This window comes from Hyperoodon ampullatus (genome assembly GCF_949752795.1).
Source record: "Hyperoodon ampullatus genome assembly, chromosome: 8".
Lineage (NCBI taxonomy): Eukaryota > Metazoa > Chordata > Mammalia > Artiodactyla > Ziphiidae > Hyperoodon > Hyperoodon ampullatus.
Genome location: NC_136921.1, coordinates 75,725,173 through 75,741,643, shown reverse-complemented (window position 1 = coordinate 75,741,643; position 16,471 = coordinate 75,725,173). Strand labels below are relative to the sequence as shown.

Sequence of the window (16,471 nt, the reverse complement as noted above, 5' to 3'; positions counted from 1 at the left end):
CAATTCTTTAACCTTGCCAAGCCCAGGTTTCCTGTAAAATGGAGTTAATAAGAATACCCATAACCCACAAGGTTGTTGAAAGGATTAAATGAGATAATGCATCAGTTCCTGGAACCTAATAAGCATTCCATAATTGTTAGCTATTACATTCCTTGTCTAAACCACTACTAATATTATCTTCCTGGGGCTTATTACATAGGTCCCTTAAATATCTTCTGCTGAAGTACATTGTACGCTAGGAGGAATGACTGCACTGTTTTCCTGAGCTATGGCAGTCAGACTTGGTAGAGGTAACTTCTCTACAGAAACCCCAAACCCGGCAAGGATGGTTCAGATTTTGGCAGATTGTTGCTTCATCCCCACCCAACGCTGATATCAGCAGAGGTGAGTGTGGCACCAATTTCCTATGCTAAACAGAACTTCCAAATCAGTTTCTTGTTGATGCTAGTAAATAAAGACCACTAATAAGTATTTTTTTAAGAATTATTAGTTGATATTGTTTTTAAATGTACTTTCTCTGATTTGAGTTCCAGATAATTATCATTATCAGCAAATATTAAGATTTTCTACGTTAAAGACAGTTTGATAACAGATTGCAGATACAAATAGGTATGATAGTGACTATATTTTCTGAACTTAAAATCAGGACCAATGATTTGATGGCAAATTATTTGAAATTAGAACTGTTCTGACCAATTTAGACCCCGCAGTTGCCTTTTTTTTTGCACAGAGTTCCCCCACTTGACCTTCATTTGCTGAACTTTTTATGCTTATGACCAACTCTGACATACCTTTTTGTATCTAAATATCTTTGTTCACCACTTGCCACACCAACCCATTAGTTTCCATTTTCGAACTTGGCTTCTCTAAATTAAGGTCTTCTTTACTATTATTAATTTATCCCCTTTTATTTTATAAATTTGTCTGTCATTTGGCCATGATCATAACAACCTTTTACTCTTACGCTTAAGTATCTCTTCAACTACCTGATAGGTTAGAATTCTCTTTCAGATATTGAATTTCAAAGTTCCTGTTTTCCCCACATTTTAACATTCACAACCTAACCTTCCAAGAAGCTTCTCTATGGTAAGGGTGATTTTATAGTTATTCTCCACTTTGCATAAATGATGTGATCTTGAAAAGATGTGATTATATTTGCTTTTTGTAAATCAAATTATTTTAAATGTAGGTTATTTCTTAAACTTTTGAGGAACAGAAGGTAATACCTGGGATGAAATAAGAGTGCTTATTGGGGGGGGGTCCCTAAGTTGAAAACAAAGGATGCCAATTCTTCTTAAATGGGAGTTTTATTAATCTCTGAGAAGGGAACCTTGTGGCATAAACCAAATTGAGGTTCTACTATTTAAATTTATAGATAACTTTAGGTATATGGTACTTATTATTGAAAAATAGCTATAGATTGAAGACTGTCTTCAAAGGAATATGTTACTTAAAAGGTCCTTTGCTTTAAATCTTTGATGTAAAAAATTCTTTTTATTCCAAAAATAATAAACCCCTGATTTAGTGAATTTTAATTTTCCCCTTATCAAGTTCAATTGAAAGGTGCCCCATTTAATAAGTGAGCATCCAAGACATGCTGTTGGTTCACTTCTGTTGAAAGTTGCAATAACTTTCAATCCCTAAAGCCAATAGGTAAAACAATATAAAAACAAATAAAAAGAATACCATCTTGAAGCCTTCTCTGAGAAACTCTTTCTTACACTTAAGCTATGGTCTAGATCTCACTGGTTCTAGGAAAATCACTCCAGCTCACATTGCTGCTCCAGAACATCTGGCCTGGTCAGGAACAATTCTTAGCTTATGGAGCACTTGGAATCCATGTGTGAAACACCTTTCACACTGCCTGAAACATGGAGTTTTTAATAAAAGCAACTATCTTTTATTATCGATAGTACTAAAGGTTGGAAAACTATGGTACAAGGCCAAATGTGATCCACTACCTGTTACTGTAAATAGTTTTATTGGAACACAGCCAGGTCCATTAATTTATGTAGTCTTATCTGTGTATGTCAGGGTTCTCCACAGAAACAGAACCAATAGTATGTGGTACCTAACTATCTATCTACCTGTCTACCTATCTATCTACAATTACTATACAAAATATCTTCACTACAATGCCTAAATTAGCATATGATTAAATAACTCGATACTCTGGCCTCCCCAATTTAACCACAGAATTAACCATCGAAATCTATTACTGCTTTTGCCTACAGCGGCAGAGATGAGTAGCTGTGATATAGATGATACGGCCCAGAAAACCTAAAATATTTACTATTTGGTTTTTTCATAGAAAGTTTGTTGACCTCTGGAATAAACCATAAAACCAGATTGAAGTGACCCCTGTTCCTTTAATGCTGTCAAGCCGAACACATACGTAACAACTTCAGATTGATAATAATCAAGGACTATGCTCGGCCTCCAATGGCCACTTTGGGCTATATTTTGTGAGAATACAAGCAGAAGAGCATCTAAATACTGATATGAATTCCTTGGATATGCCCTCTGGCAAGTTTGGTTGCAACGTCCTTTTTTTTTTTTTTTTTTTTTTTTGCGGTACGCGGGCCTCTCACTGTTGTGGCCTCTCCCGTTGCGGAGCACAGGCTCCGGACGCGCAGGCTCAGCGGCCATGGGTCACAGGCCCAGCCGCTCCGCGGCATGTGGGATCCTCCCAGACCGGGGCACGAACCCGCGTCCCCTGCATCGGCAGGTGGACTCTCAACCACTGCGCCACCAGGGAAGCCCGCAATGTCCTTTTTAATCTTAATTTTTTTTCATGTCTACATTTGTGTACAATTTTATAACAATGTATGTATGTGATTACATCGTACATACTAGTTATTTTAGTATAGGATGGTTCTTTTGCTTTTTTCCCCCTTTTTCTTTTCTTTTTTTTCTCTTTTCTTCCCTTATAATTTCCTTTTTAATTTGGCTCTCTTACCCATATCTACTACTCCATAAACATTCTTGAAAAATTAGTGAGTATCCTTCTGCATTTTTTTCTGCAGTCATACAATGTTGAAGGAATAGTTATTTAACACACACACACAGAGAAGTACTCATATAGAGATTTTTTTACCATTTATTTTATAAAACAGCATCAAATTTCAATGTGCATATTCATCTTAATTTTTCAATCAAAAAGTACCTTTTTCTCTAAATCCCTATTTATATTGATTGTTTATCCTTTCGTTTCTTTTTTTAAAATAAATTTATTTATTTATTTATTTTTGGCTGTGTTGGGTCTTCGTTGCTGTGCCCGGGCTTTCTTTAGTTGCAGTGAGCGGGGGCTACTCTTCGTTGCGGTGCACAGGCTTCTCACTGTTGTGGCTTCTCTTGTGGAGCACAGGCTCTAGGCGTGAGGGCTTCAGTAGTTGTGGCACACGGGCTCAGTAGTTATGGCTCACAGGCTCTAGAGCACAGGCTCAGTAGTTGTGGCACATGGGCTTAGTTGCTCTGTGGCATGTGGGATCTTCCCAGACCAGGACTCGAACCCTGCATTGACAGGCGGATTCTTAACCACTGTGCCACCAGGGAAGTCCTATCCTTTCTTTTTGATGTCATAGATATTACTACTCTGTCCTTCCTTCACAGTGTTTTTTCAACTCTATCATCTGTCTGTTGACTTGCCATTTATTATCTTTTGCTATAGATATATTCATATGGTAAAATGTGTCTGTGATTTCTTTTATAACTTTTGGGTTTGTAGCTTAGCTTAAAAAATATTACCTATCCCTAGATTGTATCATGTAATATCCTAGATTTTTCTAGACTATGTTTAATTAAACTCAAATTAATGTTTGTATATGGAATAAGATAATAGGATCTAATTTTATTTTCTTCTCAGTGGATAGCCAGTTTTGCCAGTAGCATTTCTTAAATAATCTATTCTTTGTGATTAGAAAGACTACTTTTGTTATACATTGACTTTTCAGATTTCTACTGGATTTATTTCTGGATTTTCTATTTTGAAAACAGAACTATTCAGAACTATAAACTAAACAGAACTATTCAGAACTATAGTTTATAGTTCTAAATATTGTTTTGATCCCTTTTGAACCTTTTTCATATATCAATACTGTTCTGCATTTCTGTCACCTACCTATTCAATTATAAGGAATGGTAACTATTTCCTTCAGAATCACCCAATATACTTAACCAGCTTTGCATTATACAGTGCATGTTATACTACCAAACTGCCTAAGAATTATCTTAATTTCTTTTCCCACTATTCTTGTTTCCTTTTCTCAGCAGTTTGCTAAAACCATTGAATATACTTCAGTTATCTAGAAACATCTCATCAATACTTTTGTATATCATAATAATTTTTTTAAAAACTATATACCTACACACATACATACTATTCAGTTTCTTAAACCACCCTGTTCTCTATCCCAGAGTCCAAGCTAAGTTTTCTACCATGGAGCCTTAGTCACTCTTGATAAGTTGGCTCTTTGTACCATGGACAATATAGAAGAAATCCTACATTTTTCTCTATTATGTCATCATAAAAGGTATGAAAATGGTGATGTGCTTTAAATCTTTCATGTAGGTTTAATGTTTGTAATTCTTAGCTTTAGCACATTACACAAATGTGGTGGTGGTTGTTGATTTTGTTGTGGTTTGAATATTCCCTTCAAAGCTAAGAACTCTGTACTTTAATTAATTATATTTTAATTCAGTTTTTAGAAGATATTAATTCAGTACTTTTTTTGTTTTGTTTGCATACTGTTAATTTTGCCTAAATTTGTGGGAAGGCTTTTCTCAGGAAAGTGATTGTTTCATTGTTTTCAAGTCCATTTAGTAAGATATTTTTAAATCTTATGAACTTTATCTCAAATAGTTACTTGAATTCAAAGTTTGGGGCATGTGTTTGCATATTAGTGTCATGGGATTTGAATGAAAATATAAAATATAATTTTAATGAATATTTGGTTTCCTTTATGTCTTTTAACAGTCTTATAAATAAATTGATATTACCATTTTGTTAGACTTTATTTCCTTAGGTTGTTTGAAAATCAAATGTTTTTCTGATACCTTAATTTTATTACTAGTCATAGTAATACAGCTTGCTAGAATACTTCTAAAATACAATTATTTTTGTGAAGTTGTATATCAGGATTTTAATAGGCCTTATTAATAACTTTTTATGTGAAGAAATAAGACATTAATCAAAGTACAGCATTAAAAATTAATTGAGTAGATGAAAATATGTATCTAAAAAGTTTGGGAAAAGAACTTAATGTTAAATTTAAATAATTCTTGTTGACAATGTCCAGAAAGGAAAATGTTAGTATTTAGTCTTACCTGTGCTTGGAAGAAAGCCACGTAGAAACTATTACCATTTCTTCTCTTTATTGAAAGAAAATTGTATACAAAAAAGTAAATATTACTACAACACTTCTAAATGAACCAAAGTAGGAGAAAAGCAACTCTTAGACATTGATAGAAGTGTTGCCCTATTTAGAGATTTTTCTTGCTATCAGAACCACATTTGGAATTTAAGCTTTGTTCACAGCAAAATTGGCACAGACTATCTTTGCAATACTCCTAACTTACTATTACTTTTTTTAAATTTGGCTGTGTCAGGTCTTAGTTGTGGCACGCAGGATCTTCGTTGCAGCACATGGGATCTCTTGTTGCAGTGTGCAGGCTTCTCTCTAGTTGTGGCACGCAGGCTCTAGAGCGCGTGGGCTCAGTAGTAGCAGCGCATGAGCTCCCTAGATGTGGCGGGTGGGCTCCAGAGCACACAGGCTCAGTAGTTGCCACACGTGGGCAACTACTGTGGTGCATGGGCGCTAGAGTATGCGGGCTCAATATTTGCAGCGCGTAGGCTTAGTTACCCCACAGCATGTGGGATCTTAGTTCCTCAACGAGGGATTGAACCTGCATCCGCTGCACTGGAAGGCGGATTCTTAACCACTGGACCACCAGGGAAGTCCCATTCCTAACTTATTTTATGCAAGAAAAGAATGTGTCGTGGAAAAGAAATGAACAAAAATTATTAATATAAGGTAGATGAAAAAAATTCCTTTTAAGACAAATAGAATGTGAAGTTGATTTTTAGAATACAGATAGAATTATAAAATTTTTAAGTAGTAGTAAGAAAACATTTCCCCTTTTTCCTGAATTAAAAAAAAAATGAACTTAGCATTCCATCACCTCCTGCAGATGAATGAGTTAATTACCTTTATTTATAAAAAAACAAATGACTCAGGTCTCCAGTCCTTAAGAATGGGAACATGTATTTCTGTTAAAAATCAAGGAATAGTGGTTCAGTTTCCACTCTCACATGAGCCTGGAAGTCCTCCATCTACCTTAACAACAAGTAAAAAGCTGAACAGACTGAAAAATCAATAACTCTTTTTGGATCCATAAGAGAGGGAAGAACAGAGGCAAACCTCTACCCCCAAGACTGGAGAAACAGACAGGCATTTGAATACAGGGAGTTGTGGTTTATGGGAGGAGAGACTCAAGAACTCAAATCACCACAGGAAACAGGGCCAGGTAGGAAAACCGGAACTGTAATTGATGAATTGCTGGAGGCTCAGTGTGGACAACTCTAAGAGGTTTACCTCCAGGAGCTCAACCAGATTTCCACAGTAAATATCAAAGAAAAGCTTCTGGCAAGGAGAGAGGAAAAGGAACCATTTTGAAATACAGGACAGCATTCTACTCTTTTTTTTTTTTTTCTTACAAGTATCCATTCTTTATTTTTTTTAAACATCTTTATTGGAGTATAATTGCTTTACAACGTTGTATTAGTTTCTGCTGTATAACAAAGTGAATCAGCCATATGCATACATATATCCCATATCCCCTCCCTCTTGCATTCTATTCTTAACAAACCCTGCCCTCAGGGGAAACTAGTTAATTACAGCCTAACCTGCTGAGGTATTATCAGAGCCTAAGTAACCTTGGGAAGAGAAATAACCAACTCTAGCCATTTTGTTCCACCTAAGGGGATAGAAAAAAACCAAGAAACTCTTGTGAAACTCATAGTCCAGAGGAATAAGCTCACTAAAAGACTGAGACCTAATCATAGGACTGTAGAATGCTTCCCATCCCCCCATGCCTTACCACTACATTAATAAAGGCCTATTTATGGCAGTTCCTTTTACTCAGTATATTGTGTCTGGCTTTCAAGAAAAAAATTACAAGGCATACCAAAAGGTGAAAAACATAATTTGAAGAGACAGAGCAAGCATCAGAACCAGACATAGCAGAGATGCTGGAATTATCAGTACAGGAATTTAAAACAACTATGATAATATGCTAAAGACTCTAATGGATAAAGTAGTCAGCATGCAAAAACAGCTGGGCAGTGTAAGAAGAGACATGGAAATCCTAAGAAAGAACCAAAAAGAAGTGCTAGAAATAGAAAACGCTGTAACACAGATGAAGAATGTCTTTCATGAATTTATTAATAGACTGGATATATGGCTGAGGAGAGAATCTCTGAGCTAGAGGATATATCAGTAGAACCCTTGAGAACTAAAAATCAAAGAGAACAAAGACTTAAAAAAACCCAAAAAAACAGAATATCCAAGTGTTAACCTGAAAATGGGTTCACCTCTTGGTGGGTGTCAAGCCAAAAGACACAACCAAGCCGAAAATCGGGAGAGCGAAGATTTATTACTTGCAGCAAGTAAGGAGAACACCGGAGAGCTTTCCCAAAGTAGTGTCTCCCCAACAGCAAAATTGGGGAATTTTTAAGCTAAGGGTACATGCATATTCATGAAGGGACTTGAGCAGGAGAGTTCAGCATAGATTTGAGGCAAAGGTTGACAGAGTCTAAGCTTTAGTTGATTGAAGTCACAAGGGTCAGAAAGAATCTGAAAAAGAATAGATATATTGTACATGTATAACTAAATAACTTTGCTGTACACCTGAAACTAACACACTGTAAATCAACTATACTACAATATAAAATAAAAATTAAAAAAGAGAATGTAGAGTCCCCCAGATGTGAAAGATTTTTTGAACATGTTATTTAACTCTATCTAGAAAAGATGAAAGCATCAGTTTTATATAAATTTCATAGGAAGAAACAAAAAATTAGCAGTAAATAAAGACTTTTTGAGGCAATATTTTTCTAGTAGAACATTGTCATATTATCTCAATATTTCTAAAATATTTTAATAAAATAAAAGTTTATTAATAAAAATAATAAATTCTAATGGATAAGATATACATTATATTATTTTTAAAAAAAGAGAAAAGATCAGCATCATCATCCCTCAGGTTCCATTTGATCTAGTGGTTGAGCATTTTAGGCTAATCTTTTTTTTTCTCTACATCTTTATTGGAGTATAATTGCTTTACAATGGTGTGTTAGTTTCTGCTTTATAACAAAGTGAATCAGTTATACATATACATATGTTCCCATATCTCTTCCCTCTTGCGTCTCCCTTCCTCCCACCCTCTCTATCCCACCCCTCCAGGCGGTCGCAAAGTACTGAGCTGATCTCCCTGTGCTATGCGGCTGCTTCCCCCTAGCTATCTACCTTACCTTTGGTAGTGTATATATGTCCATGCCTCTCTCTCGCTTTGTCACAGCTTACCCTTCCCCCTCCCCATATCATCAACTCTATTCTCTAGTAGGTCTGTGTCTTTATTCCCGTCTTACCCCTAGGTTCTTCATGACATTTTTTTTCTTAAATTCCATATATATGTGTTAGCATACGGTATTTGTCTTTCTCTTTCTGACTTACTTCACTCTGTATGACAGACTCCAGGTCTATCCACCTCATTACAAATAGCTCAATTTCGTTTCTTTTTATGGCTGGGTAATATTCCATTGTATATATGTGCCACATCTTCTTTATCCATTCATCCGATGATGGACACTTAGGTTGTTTCCATCTCTCGGCTATTGTAAGTAGAGCTGCAATGAACATTTTGGTACATGACTCTTTTTGAATTATGGTTTTCTCAGGGTATATGCCCAGTAGTGGGATTGCTGGATCATATGGTAGTTCTATTTGTACTTTTTTAAGGAATATCCATACTGTTCTCCATAGTGGCTGTACCAATTCACATTCCCACCAGCAGTGCAAGAATGTTCCCTTTTCTCCACACCCTCTCCAGCATTTATTGTTTCTAGATTTTTTGATGATGGCCATTCTGAGTGGTGTGAGATGATATCTCACTGTAGTTTTGACTTGCATTTCTCTAATGATTAATGATGTTGAGCATTCTTTCATGTGTTTGTTGGCAGTCTGTATATCTTCTTTGGAGAAATGTCTATTTAGGTCTTCTGCCCATTTTTGGATTGGGTTTTTTGTTGTTGTTACTGAGCTGCATGAGCTGCTTATAAATTTTGGAGATTACTCCTTTGTCAGTTGCTTCATTTGCAAATATTTTCTCCCATTCTGAGGGTTGTCTTTTGGTCTTGTTTATGGTTTCCTTTGCTGTGCAAAAGCTTTGAAGTTTCATTAGGTCCCATTTATTTATTTTTGTTTTTATTTCCATTTCTCTAGGAGGTGGGCCAAAAAGGATCTTGCTGTGATTTATGTCATAGAGTGTTCTGCCTATGTTTTCCTCTAAGAGTTTGATAGTTTCTGGCCTTACATTTAGGTCTTTATCCATTTTGAGCTTATTTTTGTGTATAGTGTTAGGGAGTGATCTAATCTCATACTTTTGCATATACCTGTCCAGTTTTCCCAGCACCACTTATTGAAGAGGCTGTCCTTTCTCCACTGTACATTCCTGCCTCCTTTATCAAAGATAAGGTGACCATATGTGCGTGGGTTTATCTCTGGGCTTTCTATCCTGTTCCATTGATCTCTCTTTCTGTTTTTGTGCCAGTACCATACTGTCTTGATTACTTTAGCTTTGTAGTATAGTCTGAAGTCAGGGAGCCTGATTCCTCCAGCTCCGTTTTTCGTTCTCAAGATTGCTTTGGCTATTCAGGGTCTTTTGTGTTTCCATACAAATTGTGAATTTTTTGTTCGAGCTCTGTGAAAAATGCCATTGGTAGTTTGATAGGGATTGCATTGAATCTGTAGATTGCTTTGGGTAGTAGAGTCATTTTCACAATGTTGATTCTTCCAATCCAAGAACATGGTATATCTCTCCATCTACTTGTATCATCTTTAATTTCTTTCATCAGTGTCTTATAGTTTTCTGCATACAGGTCTTTTGTCTCCTTAGGTAGGTTTATTCCTACCTATTTTATTCTTTTTGTTGCAGTGGTAAATGGGAGTGTTTTCTTGATTTCGCTTTCAGAATTTTCATCATTAGTGTATAGGAATGCGAGAGATTTCTGTGCATTAATTTTGTATCCAGCTACTTTACCAAATTCATTGATTAGCTCTAGTATTTTTCTGGTAGCATCTTTAGGACTCTCTGTGTAGAGTATCATGTCATCTGCAAACAGTGACAGCTTTACTTCTTCTTTTCCGATTTGGATTCCTTTTATTTCCTTTTTTTCTCTGATTGCTGTGGCTAAAACTTCCAAAACTAAGTTGAATAAGAGTCGTGAGAGTGGGCAACCTTGTCCTTTTCCTGATCTTAGTGGAAATGCTTTCAGTTTTTCACCATTGAGGACAATGTTGGCTGTGGGTTTGTCATACATGGCCTTTATTATGTTGAGGAAAGTTCCCTTTATACCTACTTTCTGCAGGGTTTTTATCATAAATGGGTGTTGAATTTTGTCGAAAGCTTTCTCTGCATCTATTGAGATGATCATATGGTTTTTCTCCTTCAATTTGTTAATATGGTGTATCACGTTGACTGATTTGCGTATACTGAAGAATGCTTGCATTCCTGGGATAAACTCCACTTCATTATGTTGTATGATCCTTTTAATGTGCTGTTGGATTCTGTTTGCTAGTATTTTGTTGAGGATTTTTGCATCTATGTTCATCAGTGATATTGGCCTGTAGTTTTCTTTCTTTGTGACATCCTTGCCTGGTTTTGGTATCAAGGTGATGGTGGCCACGTAGAATGAGTTTGGGAGTGTTCCTCCCTCTGCTGTATTTTAGAAGAGTTTGAGAAGGACAGGTGTTAGCTCTTCTCTAAATCTTCGATAGAATTCTCCTGTGAAGCCATCTGGTCCTGGGCTTTTGTCTGTTGGAAGATTTTTAATCACAGTTTCAATTTCAGTGCTTGTGATTGGTCTGTTCATATTTTCTATTTCTTCCTGATTCAGTCTTGGCAGGTTGTGCATTTCTAAGAATTTGTCCATTTCTTCCAGGTTGTCCATTTTATTAGCATAGAGGTGCTTGTAGTAATCTCTCATGATCTTTTGTATTTCTGCAGTGTCAGTTGTTACTTCTCCTTTTTCATTTCTAATCCTATTGATTTGAGTCTTCTTCCTTTTTTTCTCGATGAGTCTGGCTAATGCTTTTTCAATTTTGTTTATCTTCTCAAAGAACCAGCTTTTAGTTTTATTGATCTTTGCTATTGTTTCCTTCATTTCATTTTCATTTATTTCTGATCTGATTTTTATGATTTCTTTCCTTCTGCTAACTTTGGGGTTTTTTTGTTCTTCTTTCTTTAATTGCTTTAGGTGCAAGGTTAGGTTGTTTATTCTAGATGTTTCCTGTTTCTTAAGGTAGGATTGTATTGCTATAAACTTCCCTCTTAGAACTGCTTTTGCTCCATCCCATAGGTTTTGGGTCATTGTGTCTCCATTGTCATTTGTTTCTAGGTTTTTTAAAATTTCCTCTTTGATTTCTTGAGTGATCACTTCATTATTAAGTAGTGTATTGTTTAGCCTCCTTGTGTTTGTAATTTTTACAGATCTTTTCCTGTAATTGATATCTAGTCTCATAGCGTTGTGGTCGGAAAAGATACTTGATACGATTTCAATTTTCTTAAATTTACCAAGGCTTGATTTGTGACCCAAGATATGATCTATCCTGGAGAATGTTCCATGAGCACTTGAGAAAAATGTGTATTCTGTTGTTTTTGGATGGAATGTCCTATAAATATCAATTAGGTCCATGTTGTTTAATGTGTCATTTAAAGCTTGTGTTTCCTTATTTTTTTTCATTTTGGATGATCTGTCCATTGGTGAAAATGGGGTGTTAACGTCCCCTACTATGAATGTGTTACTGTCGATTTCCCCTTTTATGGCTGTTAGTATTTGCCTTATGTATTGAGGTGCTCCTATGTTGGGTGCATAAATATTTACAATTGTTATATCTTCTTCTTGGATCGATCCCTTGATCATTATGTAGTGTCCTTCTTTGTCTCTTCTAGTAGTCTTTATTTTAAAGTCTATTTTGTCTGATATGAGAATTGCTACTCCAGCTTTCTTTTGGTTTCCATTTGCATGGAATATCTTTTTCCATCCCCTCACTTTCTGTCTGTATGTGTCTCTAGGTCTGAAGCGGGTCTCCTGTAGACAGCATATATATGGGTCTGTTTTTGTATCCATTCAGCCAATCTGTTTCTTTTGGTGGGAGCATTTAGTCCATTTACATTTAAGGTAATTATCAATATGTATGTTCCTATTCCCATTTTCTTAATTGTTTTGGGTTTGTTATTGTAGGTCTTTTCCTTCTCTTGTGTTTCTTGCCTAGAGACGTTCCTTTAGCATTTGTTGTAAAGCTGGTTTAGTGGTGCTGAACTCTCTCAGCTTTTGCTTGTCTGTAAAGGTTTTAATTTCTCCATCAAATCTGAATGAGATCCTTGCTGGGTAGAGCAATGTTGGTTGCAGGTTTTTCTCCTTCATCACTTTACATATGTCTTGCCAGTCCCTTCTGGCTTGCAGAGTTTCTGCTGAAAGATCAGCTGTTAACCTTATGGGGATTCCCTTGTGTGTTATTTGTTGTTTTTCCCTTGCTGCTTTTAATATGTTTTCTTTGTATTCAATTTTTGACAGTTTGATTAATATGTGTCTTGGCATATTTCTCCTTGGATTTATCCTGTACGGGACTCTCTGTGCCTCCTGGACTTGATTAACTATTTCCTTTCCCATATTAGGGAAGTTTTCAACTAATCTCTTCAAATATTTTCTCAGTCCCTTTCTTTTTCTCTTCTTCTTCTGGAACCCCTATAATTCACATGTTGGTGGGTTTAATGTTGTCCCAGAGGTCTCTGAGACTGTCCTCAGTTCTTTTCATTCTTTTTTCTTTATTCTGCTCTGCAGCAGTTATTTCCACTATTTTATCTTCCACCTCACTTATCCGTTCTTCTGCCTCAGTTATTCTGCTATTGATCCCATCTAGAGTATTTTTAATTTCGTTTATTGTGTTATTCATCATTGCTTGTTTCATCTTTAGTTCTCCTAGGTCCTTGTTAAATGTTTCTTGCATTTTGTCTATTCTATTTCCAAGATTTTGGATCATCCTTACTATCATTATTCTGAATTATTTTTCAGGTAGACTGCCTATTTCCTCTTCATTTGTTAGGTCTGGTGGGTTTTTATGTTGCTCCTTCACCTGCTGTGTGTTTTTCTGTCTTCTCATTTTGCTTATCTTACTGTGTTTGGGGTCTCCTTTTTGCAGGCTGCAGGTTCGTAGTTCCCGTTGTTTTTGGTGTCTGTCCCCAGTGGCTAAGGTTAGTTCAGTGGGTTGTGTAGGCTTCCTGGTGGAGAGGACTAGTGCCTGTGTTCTGGTGGATGAGGCTGGATCTTGTCTTTCTGGTGGGCAGGTCCACGTCTGGTGGTGTGTTTTGGGGTGTCTGTGGACTTATGATTTTAGGCAGCCTCTCTGCTAATGGGTGGGGTTGTGTTCCTGTCTTGCTAGTTGTTTGGCATAGGGTTTCCAGCACTGTAGCTTGCTGGTTGTTGAGTGAAGCTGGGTGCTGGTGTTGAGATGGAGATCTCTGGGAGATTTTCGCCATTTGATATTATGTGGAGCTGGGAGGTCTCTTGTGGACCAGTGTCCTGAAGTTGGCTCTCCCACCTCAGAAGCACAGCACTGACTCCTGGCTGCAGCACCAAGAGCCTTTCATCCACACGGCTCAGAGTAAAAGGGAGAAAAAGTAGAAAGAATTAGTAGAATTAGAAAGAAAGAAAAAGAAGGAAAGAGAAAGAAAGGGAGAAAGAAAGGAGGGAGGGAGGAAGGAAGGAAGGAGGGAAAAAAGAAGGAAGATAAAGTGAAATAAAATAAAGTAAGGTAAAATAAAGTTATTAAGATAAAAAATAATTATTAAGAAAAAAAATTAAAAACAGCAACAAAAAAACTGGACGGATAGAACCCTAGGACAAATAGTGGAAGCAAAGCTATACAGACAAAATCTCACACAGAAGCACACACATACACACTCACAAAAAGAGGAAAAGGGGATAAAAATCATAAATCTTGCTCTCAAAGTCTACCTCCTCAATTTGGGATGATTCGTTGCCTATTCATGTATTCCACAGATGCAGAGTACATCAAGTTGATTGTGGAGCTTTAATCTGCTGCTTCTGAGGCTGCTGGGAGAGATTTCCCTTTCTCTTCTTTGTTCTCACAGCTCCTGGGTCTCAGCTTTGGATTTGGCCCCGCCTCTGCATGTAGGTCGCCGGAGGGCGTTTGTTCTTCGCTCAGACAGGACGGGGTTAAAGGAGCAGCTGCTTCGGGGACTCTGGCTCCCTCAGGCCGGGGGGAGGGAGGGCTATGGAATGCGGGGCGAGCCTGCAGTGGCAGAGGCCGGCGTGACGTTGCACCAGCCTGAGGCGCGCCGTGCGTTCTCCTGGGGAAGTTGTCCGTGGATCCCGGGACCCTGGCAGTGGCGGGCTGCACAGCCTCCCCAGAAGGGGGGTGTGGATAGTGACCTGTGCTCGCACACAGGCTTCTTGGTGGCGGCAGCAGCAGCCTTAGCGTCTCATGCCCGTCTCTGGGGTCCGCGCTTTTAGCCGCGGCCCGCGCCCATCTCTGGAGCTCCTTTAAGCAGCGCTCTTAATCCCCTCTCCTTGTGCACCAGGAAACAAAGAGGGAAGAAAAAGTCTCTTGCCTCTTCGGCAGGTCCAGACTTTTCCCGGGACTCCCTCCCGTCTAGCCGTGGTGCACTAACCCCCTGCAGGCTGTGTTCATGCTGCCAACCCCAGTCCTCTCCCTGCACTCCGACCGAATCCCAAGCCTCAGCTCCCAGCCCCGCCCGCCCCGGAGGGTGAGCAGATAAGCCTCTCGGGCTGGTGAGTGCCGGTCGGCACCAATCCTCTGTGCAGAAATCTCACCGCTTTGCCCTCCGCACCCCTGTTGTTGTGCTCTCTTCCACGGCTCTGAAGCTTTCCCCCTCCGCCACCCGCAGTCTCCGCCCACAAAGGGGCTTCCTAGTGTGTGGAAACCTTTCCTCCACAGCTCCCTCCCACTGGTGCAGGTCCCGTTCCTATCCTTTTGTCTCTGTTTATTCTTTTTTCTTTTGCCCTACCCAGGTACGTGGGGAGTTTCTTGCCTTTTGGGAGGTCTGAGGTCTTCTGCCAGTGTTCAGTAGGTGTTCTGTAGGAGTTGTTCCACGTGTAGATGTATTTTTGGTGTATCTGTGGGGAGGAAGGTGATCTCTGCGTCTTACTCTTCCGCCATCTTCCCCTCGTCCCCAAGTTCTAGACTAATCTTTACCATTGAAACAGAATTGGGAGTCTTTACAGCAGTTATATATTCTTTGCTATTGTTACTTCTTTTGCCTGATAACAGTTGTTGGTTCCTGCATTCTTTTGTTCCCTTAAGATCATTAATTACTGAGACCTGTTCAAGTTCAAGCACTGTGGCCAGGATTAGATCACAAAATGTCCTAGGCCAAAAATGTCTTCCCTTATGTCAAGAAAGCCATGCCTGGTTCTCTTTCTCCAGGGACCCTCCACCCTGTCTGCTTACACAAAGACCGTGGGACAACTAGAAAAACTTTAACGTAAGTGTAATGTTACTATCAGAAGAAAGAAAGGAACAGAAGAACTATTTGAAACAAAAATGACTGAAAATTTCCCCCAAATTAATGTTAGACACCTAACCACAGATCCAGGGAGCCCAGAGAACACCAAGCAGGGTAAATGTCCCCCAGAACTATACCTTACCACATCACTTTCAAATAAAAAAAAACAAAGATAAAGAAAAACATCCTGAAAGAGGACAGAGTTAAAAAACACCTTACCTATAAAGGAACAAAATAAGAATTACATCCAACACCTCCTCAGAAACCATGCAAACAAGAAGAGTGTGGAAGAGTGAAATATTTAAACTGTTGGGAGAAAAAACCCACCAACCTAGAATTCTATATCATGTGAAATTACCTTCAAAACTGAAGGGAAAATTGACAAACAAAAATTGAGAGAATTTGTTGCCAGTAGACCAGCCTTCCCCAAAAAAAACAATAAACAAGTTCTTTACAGTGAAGGAAATTAATGTAGTTCAGAAACTCAGACCTACTTAAAGAAAGGAAGAACATCAAAAGAAGGAAAAAGTGAAGATAAAATAAGAACTTTTATCTTCCTTATTCTTTTTTTTTTTTTTTTTTTTTTTTTTTTTGCGGTACGCGGGCCTCTCACTGCCGTGGCCTCTCCCGTTGCGGAGCACAGGCT

General features: G+C 38.0%; 1 long non-coding RNA gene across 1 annotated transcript in view; it reads left to right on the top strand.

The window, feature by feature from the left end:
* Positions 1 to 334: 334 nt before the first annotated feature.
* The window catches only part of LOC307057293, a 60,372-nt gene continuing 44,235 nt past the window's right edge, over positions 335 to 16,471 (top strand). The window contains exon 1 of the long non-coding RNA XR_013811052.1: positions 335 to 384. This is a non-coding gene — a long non-coding RNA (uncharacterized lncRNA). The remainder of the gene's footprint in view (positions 385 to 16,471) is intronic.